The 13,224-nt window shown below is 38.8% G+C and overlaps 1 protein-coding gene across 4 annotated transcripts in view; it reads left to right on the top strand.

Moving 5' to 3' along the window:
• Positions 1-13,224, top strand: part of LOC128688279 (transcription factor SOX-5) — a 318,664-nt gene that overhangs the window by 124,486 nt on the left and 180,954 nt on the right. The window lies entirely within an intron of this gene.

The following is a 13,224-nucleotide window of genomic DNA, read 5'->3' as shown; positions in this document are numbered from 1 at the left end:
ATAGTGACTCCAGAGCCCACCAGTGGATGGATTCCTTGAGGGACGAAGCTAACCCGGTGTGTAAGATGATTTTCGACTCTTTTGTCTGACAGGAAACCTAAATCTTCTCCAAAACATTTCATTTCTCCCCAAAATACCTCATTTCTTCCAGTTATGCTTCATTTCATCCCTAAAGCATCAATTTTTTCCCCTAAAACATCATTGTTCTCCCAAAAAGCACCTCATTTCTCCCCTGAAACATCATTGTTCTCGCAAAAAGCACCTCATTTCTCCCCTGAAACATCATTGTTCTCGCAAAAAGCACCTCATTTCTCCCCTGAAACATCATTGTTCTCGCAAAAAGCACCTCATTTCTCCCCTGAAACATCATTGTTCTCATAAAAGCACCTCATTTCTCCCCTGAAACATCATTGTTCTCGCAAAAAGCACCTCATTTCTCCCCTGAAACATCATTGTTCTCCCAAAAAGCACCTCATTTCTCCCCTGAAACATCATTGTTCTCCCAAAAAGCACCTCATTTCTCCCCTGAAACATCATTGTTCTCCCAAAAAGCACCTCATTTCTCCCCTGAAACATCATTGTTCTCGCAAAAACAACACCTAATTTCTCCATCAACGCCTAATTTCTTCCCTACAACATATTTCCCCCTCATTACATACTCTATTTTCCCCTCACTTCCTGTTTCTATCCCCTCCCTCTAACCTGCTCGTATCTCCCCTAAGCTCGCGTCTTCCCCTCTCCCTTACCCGGCTCCCCTCCCCTGTTTCTCTCTTCCTGTCCACTCCTCTTCTTTCTTCTTTTCTCTCATTCTCATTTTCTATCCCTTTCTTTGATCTTCCTTCCCCTTCTTCTCTCTTTCCTCCCTTCTCCTACCTACCTGCATACACCCTCCTACCTACCTACCTACCTACCTACCTGTCTACCTAACTACCTATCTGCCTACCTACCGACCTACCTATTATCTACCTACCTACCTACACCTACCTACCTACTTACCTGCCTACATATCTCTCTGACTACCTATCTGTCTATCTACCTTTTTACCTACCTGTCTACTTACATATTTACCTACCTATCTCCTACTTATCTACCTACCTACCTATCTACCTATTTACCTACCTACCTATATATCTATCTGCTTTCCTATTTACTTATATACCTACATATCTACCTACTTACCTACCTACATATTTACATACCTACCTATCTATCTATCTACCCACATGCCTATTTATCTACCTACCTATCTACCTACCTGCATATTTATCTACCTACCTACTTACATATCTACGTACCTATCAGCCTACCTACCTACTTATCTACCTACCTATCTACCTACCCACCTATCTACATACCTACCTATCTACTTACCTACCTATCTACCTACCTGCCTATTTATCTGCCTACCTACGTACATATCTATGTATCTATCTGCCTACTTAACTACCTACCTACCTATCTACCTACCTACCTACCTATCTACCTACCTACCTACCTATCTGCCTACCAATCTACCTACGTTTCCCCCCTGGTCAAAGATCAGCTACGGGGGCGTTGACCCTCGAAAACCTCTCCAGGTATACTCCAGGTTTACCTATCTTTCCCCCTTTCCTTCCTACCTACCTATCTGTATTTTCATCTCAGCCTCCCCCACCCCCTTTCTCCCCATTTCTTTCTTTCCTCCCTATATACCCTCTTCCCCCATCTCCTTTCGCTTTTCTCTCCCTTTTCTTCTGTCCCTCCCTTCTCTCTTCTTTCTCTTTTCCCTGTGCCTTAGCCTCCCTCCTCCTCCCATATCCTCCTTCTCTCCCCCTAAGGCCAGAAGGCACTGTTGCACGAGTCACTATCTTGGCATCATATTTCCTAAGCGGGGCGTTCGAATCCCTTCACGAAGACCTGACTTGGTCTTGCCCTTTCACGGAGACCCGTATTTTAACGAACCGGACGCAAACAGTAATAGTCAACAAACCATAAAAGTACAAAATCGGAATATATATATATGTATATATATATATATATATATATATATATATATATATATATATATATATATATATATATATATATATATATATATATATATATATATATATATATATAATAATAAGTATACAGTAAAAGGTGATTTCAGATATATGAAAAAACACTCTGAAAGATATGAAATTCAAAGCTTTCGTGACTATCACTATCCTTGATAAGAATTTCTGTTCTTTCAGAGTGCTTTTTTTCACTATATATATATATATATATATATATATATATATATATATATATATATATATATATATATATATATATATATATATATATTTATATATATTTATATATATATATATATATATATATATATATATATATATATATATATATATATATATATACATATATATATATATATATATATATATATATATATATATATATATATATATATATATATATATATATATATATATATATATATATACCATCTTTTAGGAGTGAAGAAGAGCAGAATGTAAGTGTGGTGGAGGTACGTGAGGCATTACGTAGAATGAAAGGGGGTAAAGCAGCTGGAACTGATGGGATCATGACAGAAATGTTAAAAGCAGGGGGGGATATAGTGTTTTATTGGTTGGTACTTTTGTTTAATAAATGTATGAAAGAGGGGAAGGTACCTAGTGGATTGGCGGAGAGCATGTATAGTCCCTTTATATAAAGGGAAAGGGGACAAAAGAGATTGTAAAAATTATAGAGGAATAAGTTTACTGAGTATACCAGGAAAAGTATACGGTAGGGTTATAATTGAAAGAATTAGAGGTAAGACAGAATGTAGAATTGCGGACGAACAAGGAGGTTTCAGAGTGGGTAAGGGATGTGTAGATCAAGTGTTTACATTGAAGCATATATGTGAACAGTATTTAGATAAAGGTAGGGAAGTTTTTATTGCATTTATGGATTTAGAAAAGGCATATGATAGAGTGGATAGAGGAGCAATGTGGCAGATGTTGCAAGTATATGGAATAGGTGGTAAGTTACTAAATGCTGTAAAGAGCTTTTATGAGGATAGTGAGGCTCAGGTTAGGGTGTGTAGAAAAGAGGGAGACTACTTCCCGGTAAAAGTAGGTCTTAGACAGGGATGTGTAATGTCACCATGGTTGTTTAATATATTTATAGATGGGGTTGTAAAAGAAGTAAATGCTAGGGTGTTCGGGAGAGGGGTGGGATTAAATTATGGGGAATCAAATTCAAAATGGGAATTGACACAGTTACTTTTTGCTGATGATACTGTGCTTATGGGAGATTCTAAAGAAAAATTGCAAAGGTTAGTGGATGAGTTTGAGAATGTGTGTAAAGGTAGAAAGTTGAAAGTGAACATAGAAAAGAGTAAGGTGATGAGGGTATCAAATGATTTAGATAAAGAAAAATTGGATATCAAATTGGGGAGGAGGAGAAGTGAATGTTTTCAGATACTTGGGAGTTGACGTGTCGGCGGATGGATTTATGAAGGATGAGGTTAATCATAGAATTGATGAGGGAAAAAAGGTGAGTGGTGCGTTGAGGTATATGTGGAGTCAAAAAACGTTATCTATGGAGGCAAAGAAGGGAATGTATGAAAGTATAGTAGTACCAACACTCTTATATGGATGTGAAGCTTGGGTGGTAAATGCAGCAGCGAGGAGACGGTTGGAGGCAGTGGAGATGTCCTGTCTAAGGGCAATGTGTGGTGTAAATATTATGCAGAAAATTTGGAGTGTGGAAATTAGGAGAAGGTGTGGAGTTAATAAAAGCATTAGTCAGAGGGCAGAAGAGGGGTTGTTGAGGTGGTTTGGTCATTTAGAGAGAATGGATCAAAGTAGAATGACATGGAAGGCATATAAATCTATAGGGAAAGGAAAGAGGGGTAGGGGTCGTCCTCGAAAGGGTTGGAAAGAGGGGGTAAAGGAGGTTTTGTGGGTGAGGGGCTTGGACTTCCAGCAAGCGTGCATGAGCGTGTTAGATAGGAGTGAATGGAGACGAATGATACTTGGGACCTGACGATCTGTTGGAGCGTGAGCAGGGTAATATTTAGTGAAGGGATTCAGGGAAACCGGTTATTTTCATATAGTCGGACTTGAGTCCTGGAAATGGGAAGTACAATGCCTGCACTTTAAAGGAGGGGTTTGGGATATTGGCAGTTTGGAGGGATATGTTGTGTATCTCTATACGTATATGCTTCTAAACTGTTATATTCTGAGCACCTCTGCAAAAGCAGTGATAATGTGTGAGTGTGGTGAAAGTGTTGAATGATGATGAAAGTATTTTCTTTTTGGGGATTTTCTTTCTTTTTTTTGGGTCACCCTGCCTCGGTGGGAGACGACCGACTTGTTGAAAAAAAAAAAAATACATACATATATATATATATATATATATATATATATATATATATATATATATATATATATATATATATATATATATATATATATATATATATATATATATATATATATATATATATATATATATATATATATATATATATATATATATATATATATATATATATATATATATATATATATATATATATATATATATATATATATATATATATATATATATATATATATATATATATATATATATATATATATATATATATATATATATATATATATATATATACTCACAGAGGTCTCTACTGCCACTCCGTCCAACAGTACCCTCTTGGGAGCACCGCTGGGTCACCAGGCCATCGACACTGTCCTCAAGGACAAATTGAATGACCTGATGAGAATGAAGAAGAGAATAAGCGATCTTGATGCCCATGATGTTCTGTATCTCCTCACAAGGTACCTTACTATGCCAAGACTCACTTACTTCTTGAGGTGTGCACCCTCTTTTGACAACCCAACACTCGATGAATATGACGCTCACCTGAGATCAACTTTTAAGAAGGCACTGAACCTGTCACTAGAGGATCAGCAATGGGATCAGGCAACCCTCCCAGTGCGACTGGGAGGTATAGGGGTGCGCAAAGCAACCATGTTTGGCTTCCAGTGCATTAGTCAAGAAGATTGTTCCCGAACGCTTGAGAGATGTGGTAGGAGATCAAGACCCCAGGTTTACTGAAGCAGCGATTCGGTGGGACACCCTTACAGACTCCTCCAGTAGACCAGCTCCTCCCAAAGAACACAAACAGTCCCACTGGGACAAACCGATCATTGAAAAAAATCGCCAACACAATGCTCTCCAACGCCTCAGGAAAGGACAAAGCTCGTCTCCTGGCAGTGGAGGCACCACACTCAGGAGATTTCCTGTTAGCTGTTCCCAGTTCCTCCTTGGGTACTCGACTAGACCCACAGGCCATTCGGATTGGTGTTGCTCTTCGCCTAGCCACCCCCATCCTCACCGAACATAGGTGTATTTGCGGCAGGGCGACAGCTGATCAATTCGGACTTCATGATCTCGTGTGTCACACAGCGGAAGGAAAGTATGCCAGACATGAGGAGGTCAATGACATAATAAAGAGAAGCCTCGCCACAGCCCGTTGCCCAGCTCAACGGGAACCCCAAGTGCAGAGGTCTGACGGAAGTCAAAAGCGTCCTGATGGAGCCACTATGCTACCTTAGAAGGATGGAAAGCAGATTGCCTGGGACTACACCTGTGCCGCCACATTGGCAGATACCTACTTGTCATACTCCGTAGTGGAAGAGGGTGGAGCTGCCAGCCACAGGGAGACCCAGAAGATCCGCAAATATGAAGACATTCCCCCTTGCTATAACTTCATCCCAAAAGGGTCGGAGACCCTTGGAGCATGGGGCAAGTGTGCTCTAAAGAGCTGGGTGAAAAGCTCATCATAGAAACCAAGGACCACAGGGCGACCAGCTTCCTCTTTCAGAGACTCAGTTTTGCAATCCAGAGAGGAAATGCCTGCAGCATTCTGGGCATGCGGCCCACCGCCGGGGAGCTGGACGAAGTGTTCGATATGTAACTCTGAGTTACCTATATTGTTTTACTTTCTACTGTATCTTTGTGAATGTTTTGTCAATGTATTTTGTCTTTAAATAAAATATATATCAAATATAGGGGGTGGTTGGAGAAAATTCTCAAACAGCTTCAGGGAGAACCTTGAGTTTTCCCTGAAGCAAGTTTATTCTTTTCTCTGAGGATAAGGGTCCCCAGGACAGTTCTAGAGGTGGTACCCCCCTATATTATATATATATATATATATATATATATATATATATATATATATATATATATATATATATATATATATACATATATTTATATATATATATATATATATATATATATATATATATATATATATATATATATATATATATATATATATATATATATATATATATGTATAGTGTTCCTCAATGCACTGTGCCTCCTCCAGTTTTCTTTCTCATTGTCCTATCCGATGAAGACAGAAACATACGTCACAGGGAAATTACCAATAGATCCCTAGCTGCCTTCAAGACCTCTTGCTACCTTCAAGACCCCTGGCTACCTTCAAGACCCCTGGCTACCTTCAAGACCCCTGGCTACCTTCAAGACCCCTGGCTACCTTCAAGACCCCTGGCTACCTTCAAGACCCCTGGCTACCTTCAAGACCCCTGGCTACCTTCAAGAGGGAGCTGGACAGATACCTAGAGTCAGTACCTGATCGGCCAGGCATCGTGGTGGTCCACACCGGACAATGTTCAATATGATAAACTTTCAGTTACTCCACTGTGAAAATTTTATGGAATTGAAAACAAAGTCAGTAGAGTTGAAGGTTAATGTGAAGGATATAGGAGTGATAATGTGAAGGATATAGGAGTGATAATGTGAAGGATATAGGAGTGATAATGTGAAGGATATAGGAGTGATAATGTGAAGGATATAGGAGTGATAATGTGAAAGATATAGGAGAGATAATGTGAAGGATATAGGAGTGATAATGTGAAAGATATAGGAGTGATAATGTGAAGGATATAGGAGTGATAATGTGAAGGATATAAGAGTGATAATGTGAAGGATATAAGAGTGATAATGTGAAGGATATAGGAGTGATAATGTGAAGGATATAGGAGTGATAATGTGAAGGATATAGGAGTGATAATGTGAAGGATATAGGAGAGATAATGTGAAGGATATAGGAGAGATAATGTGAAGGATATAGGAGTGATAATGTGAAGGATATAGGAGAGATAATGTGAAGGATATAGGAGAGATAATGTGAAGGATATAGGAGTGATAATGTGAAGGATATAGGAGTGATAATGTGAAGGATATAGGAGTGATAATGTGAAGGATATAGGAGTGATAATGTAAAGGATATAGGAGTGATAATGTAAAGGATATAGGAGTGATAATGTGAAGGATATAGGAGAGATAATGTGAAGGATATAGGAGAGATAATGTGAAGGATATAGGAGTGATAATGTGAAGGATATAGGAGAGATAATGTGAAGGATATAGGAGAGATAATGTGAAGGATATAGGAGTGATAATGTGAAGGATATAGGAGTGATAATGTGAAGGATATAGGAGTGATAATGTGAAGGATATAGGAGTGATAATGTAAAGGATATAGGAGTGATAATGTGAAGGATATAGGAGTGATAATGTGAAGGATATAGGAGTGATAATGTGAAGGATATAGGAGTGATAATGTGAAGGATATAGGAGTGATAATGTGAAGGATATAGGAGAGATAATGTGAAGGATATAGGAGAGATAATGTGAAGGATATAGGAGTGATAATGTGAAGGATATAAGAGTGATAATGTGAAGGATATAGGAGTGATAATGTGAAGGATATAGGAGTGATAATGTGAAGGATATAGGAGTGATAATGTGAAGGATATAGGAGAGATAATGTGAAGGATATAGGAGTGATAATGTGAAGGATATAGGAGAGATAATGTGAAGGATATAGGAGAGATAATGTGAAGGATATAGGAGTGATAATGTGAAGGATATAGGAGTGATAATGTGAAGGATATAGGAGTGATAATGTGAAGGATATAGGAGTGATAATGTGAAGGATATAGGAGTGATAATGTGAAGGATATAGGAGAGATAATGTGAAGGATATAGGAGTGATAATGTGAAGGATATAAGAGTGATAATGTGAAGGATATAGGAGTGATAATGTGAAGGATATAGGAGTGATAATGTGAAGGATATAGGAGTGATAATGTGAAGGATATAAGAGTGATAATGTGAAGGATATAGGAGTGATAATGTGAAGGATATAAGAGTGATAATGTGAAGGATATAGGAGTGATAATGTGAAGGATATAAGAGTGATAATGTGAAGGATATAGGAGTGATAATGTGAAGGATATAGCAGTGATAATGTGAAGGATATAGGAGAGATAATGTGAAGGATATAGGAGAGATAATGTAAAGGATATAGGAGTGATAATGTGAAGGATATAGGAGTGATAATGTGAAGGATATAGCAGTGATAATGTAGTAGGTGGTAATTACCTTGCCTAGCACTGCAGCTGTGACCTTTGCTGTTGAACTGGGATCTTGCACCATCCATCTGTGGGTATCTTACAATCACTGTTACTGTCACAACAAGAAGGAAGATTGATAGACCTGATAAATTTAAGTTTCCAAAATGAGATGCCAAGCCAGTGAATATGCTCTTTTAAGTCTCTTGTTCTCTCTTGACCTGGATGATGCTGAACTTTAGCAGCCTCTAGTGAGGCGGGCAACAGTGCATGACTGGAGAATGTACTTACTAGCTTTGTCAAGCCTCTAAATTGTTGGGAATACTTGAAGGCCTTTCAACTGTACTCCCTGAAAAGCTGGCGATAAAGTTGCATCGTAACTTATAACTGAAAAATTCTGAAGGAGTGTTCCAAATCTGCACGCTGAAATTATTCCCTATGATGCCAAAAGGTTCGGCAGACAATGCAAAACTGTCAGCATAGTTGCTGATCCCTGTATTCCCAGTATTATATAGCATAGCATATTAATATCATCCATGTGCTTTAGATACGAGATCCCTTGTAGGCCTGTGGCTTTGTGTGACGTCACGGGATACAGATGTGTAGGCTCATACCTCTGCCCCGGCCTCACTCGGCGGCAGACCATCCAGGCGAAGACAGGCAAGGCACTGGGCTCCATCCCTCATCTCAGTCTGACAATATAGTTACCATCCTACAAGTGTGTCTACCTTCAACCTACGATATCTCCATTAAAGAACCCTTACGATAAAATATCTATCTCCACTGAAAAGCAGGACTCACATGAATACACTAAGAAGAAAGAAGTCAGTAAGTGTAAAGGAACCAAGACTTTTCAGCATCCTTCATGCAGAGAGAACTAGGTAAACGCCTCATGCCAGTTCCTACTTTGAACTCCGTCCTTGTGGCTTAGCGCTTCTTTTTGATTATAATAATAATAATTTGAACTCCGTGCGGTTAGCACCAACAGTCTGGTTGACCGGGTAGTTAACAGGGCAAGCCTGGCCTCAGGCTGGCTGCAAGGATAGGAGAGACTTTGAAACCGGTCACAGGTATATTACAAGCACGCATCTCGAGGAGGTCAATGCCAAAGGATCGGGACAGTAGAGAAGAAAAAAAGTGTCACGGAGTATAAAAAAAAAGTTGACAACAGATGGCACTGCTAGTTAAGGTGAGGGAGGGAGAGGGAGGGAGAGGGAGGGAGGGAGAGGGAGGGAGAGGAAGAGGGAGGGAGGGAGAGGAAGAACTTGAAACTTGAGGGTCTTTCGTAATGTTGGCAGACCTACCTGTTGAGGTAGGCCTGAGGCACGATAAAATTTGGAAAACATCATGGGAGAAACGAGGGAAGGAAGGAATATATCACTTGTTCTTCACCAGGTGCCAGATCAACCAGGCTGTGATGGATATGTAGGGCAGTGGGCCTCCAGCAGCAACAGCCTGGTTGACCAGGCAAGCACCAGACGAGCCTGGCTCATGGTCGGGCTCAGAGAGTAGATAAACTCTAGAAACTCTTCAAAGGTATATCAAAGGCATAAGGTTGTTACAGAGAGAGAGAGAGAGAGAGAGAGAGAGAGAGAGAGACGGGGTGTCAATAAAGTTAGGGATCCTTAACCTTGTCAAACCCTGTGTAAAAAGAGAGAGAGAGAGAGAGAGAGAGAGAGAGAGAGAGAGAGAGAGAGAGAGAGAGAGAGAGAGAGAGAGAGAGAGAGAGAGAGAGATAGAGAGAGAGAGAGAGAGAGAGATGAAGTCGTCGGGGTTGAAGGAAGGAGAAAAGAGAGACGGAGGGTAAAAAAAAAAGGAGTTAATACAGAGGAAGAAGAAAGACGTAAGCTTCCGTGTCCACGTCTGAGAGCAGCTGTAAACACATGGTTATACAAAGCTTGAATACTTTCGTCTTCTTGCTTGTTCAGTTCTAGAAAACTTTTAAGATTCAAAACAAACGCCTTGTTTTGTTTGTCATTTAAAACTTTACGAATTGTTTTCCCTAAGAGGTAAGTGTTTCAAGTGTGCCAGAGTGTGTTTTAAGTGTAGTGGATGTGTTGAAAGTGTTTGGGAGTATTTTAGGTGCTTAGATTTTGTTTAAAAGTGTCCTGGGTGCTGTTAAGTGGGGGGTCTTGGGTGCCCTTGGGTGCTCTTGGGTGTCTTGGGTGTCTTGGGTGCTCTTGGGTGTCCTTGGGTGTCTTGGGTGCTCTTGGGTGTCTTAGGGTTTTCAGTTCTTGGGTTTTAAAGGAGTATCTGTATGTCCTTTTTTTATGATGCTTTTTATACATCATTAGTATACTATATATATATATTATTATAGTATATATAAGTATATATAGTTTATAGTATATATAGTATTATAGTATATATAATTCTATTATTATTATAACCACAACGAGTGTATTGATTATAACACTTGGAGATCTAACTTGATGGCTGCCTCATGTAGGGAACCACATGACGCTGTCTGTGGTGCCTGTGGTTAAGTCTGTGGTTTCTTACCATGAGGCAGCAGTACACTGGGTCGAATCTTAGTAGGCAGTCTTGCATGTGTATATAATGTATATATATATTATATAGTATTTAGTAATATATAGTAGTCATATGGCAATATATCCTCTGAGAAATCCATTTTCCATAGCAAAGGATACGATTCTTCATGATAAAGAGTGCATTTGGGTGTCCTCCTCCTCCCTAGACTCCTATCTGGGAGAATCTTAGAGCCTGCTGGAGGTGCTAGGGACTTTACTCTGCAACTAGGGGCTAGGGAAAAAATGAGAGGCGAATAGGTGTCTGTGATGGGTTAGGAGATTTCTGTTAACAGCTTTAGACCGGTGCGAGGTTCTTGTTAGGAATTGAGAAATTATTTGTGCCTAATTAACTGATCTTGTCTCTCTGTTCCTCTTCCTCTCTCTCTCTGTTCTCTTGTCTCTTGGGTAAGCTTATGTGCAATTTTACGTAAATAGGTGTAATTTACGTCTCATTAAATCGCTTAATTAACGGTATGTTTATTACTTAGGTGAACTCCTTGACAAGTTCAATATTTTAATCTAAGTCTCAATGTTCAGATGGTACCTTGGTGCTATAGTTTATGGGTTTTAGCTTATATTATAAATTTAAACAAATTTGTTGTTCTCCACATCTCTTCCTCCTTTCTCCTCCTCTTCTCTTCTATTTTCTCTCAATTACAAGTACATTATACTATTATCACTATATTATTCCTAGCTACTACTATACTACTATTATATATTTTATATTATTATTATATTAATACTATTATTATTATATTAATATATATATTACTATATAATACTATTATTATTACTATTACTATTATTATATATTATTGATATAAAACATATACACTTATTATTTAGGATGATACCACATAACATGGTAAGTATGGACAACAGATGTACGTCAGACCAGAGTGTATTTATACGAGAGACAAATGAGCCTGACCCATGTGAGCGGATGACCAGTGTGCTTGAGTTAGAGAGAGGGTCTGATGTCACAGCAGGGTAGTAGTTTGCTTCCATAGGTTCAGGCGACAAGAGACAGGTTACGAATCTATATTTTCTATGAAGCTTGTTGTTGTTTTACTTTATCTCATTCTTACACAATAATATATATATAATATATATATATATATATGATGCACGCACATATATCCCTGAAAATCACCATTTTCCATAGCAAAGCGACTACCGATTCTTGCATGATAAGAGATGCATTTTGCGCTGCCTCCTCCCCCCCTCCTAGACTCTCCTATCTGGGGGAGAATCAGAGCCGCGTGGGGAGGAGGCAGGGACTTTTACTCCTGCAACTAGGGAAGCAGGGAGAAAAATGAGAGGAGCGGAATGAGGTGTCGTGTGATGGGTTAGGGAGATTTCTGTTAAACCAGCTTATTAGACGCAGGGCGGGAGGGGAATATTCTTGCTTAAGGGGAATTAGAGAAATTAATTTTTGACCTAATTAACTGGATCTCTCTCTCTCTCTCTCTCTCTCTCTCTCTCTCTCTCTCTCTCTCTCTCTCTCTCTCTCTCTCTCTCTCTCTCTCTCTGGGTAAGCATTAATTTGCCAGTTTTACGTAAAATGTGTAATTTACGTTCCTCATTAAATCAGGTTAATCATAACGGATATTGTTTTACATATAATTAAGTGAACCTCCTCTGAACAAGTTCAATATTTTAATACAAGTTCAATGTTCAGATCGCCGACTGAGTGTAACTGATTTTTTTATGGGTTTAACTGATATATTATAAATTTAAAACAAATTCTGTTTTGCTTTTCCTCCACATCTCTTCCCTCCTTCTCCTCCTCCTTCCTTCTCTCTTCCTCTTCTTTCTCTCCTCCGCATTACAAGTACTATTATTACTATTGTCACTAGTATTATTCCTGCTACCCTTACTATTACCACTACTGCTAATATTTTTACTATTATTATTACTATTAATACTATTATTATTACTATTAATACTATTATTATTACTATTAATACTATTATTATTACTATTACTATTATTATTACTATTATTGAGAGTTAAAAACATATACACCTTAATTTAGGGGATCCGATACCACATAACATGGTAAGTATGGACACACAGATGTACGTCAGACACAGAGTGTATTTATACAGAGAGACAAATGAGCCTCGGATCCCATGTGGCGCGGATGTCGGTGTGGCGTTGAGTACTACGAGAGAGGGTCTGATCGCCCACTGGCAGGGAGGTTATAGTTTGTTTCCTATATAGGTTCAGCGACGAGAGACAGGTTACGAATCTATATTTTTTTT

Source organism: Cherax quadricarinatus, chromosome 24, assembly GCF_038502225.1.
Source record: "Cherax quadricarinatus isolate ZL_2023a chromosome 24, ASM3850222v1, whole genome shotgun sequence".
Classification (NCBI taxonomy): domain Eukaryota; kingdom Metazoa; phylum Arthropoda; class Malacostraca; order Decapoda; family Parastacidae; genus Cherax; species Cherax quadricarinatus.
Note: the sequence above shows the minus strand (reverse complement) of the source record. Positions and strands in the feature narration are given on the sequence as shown.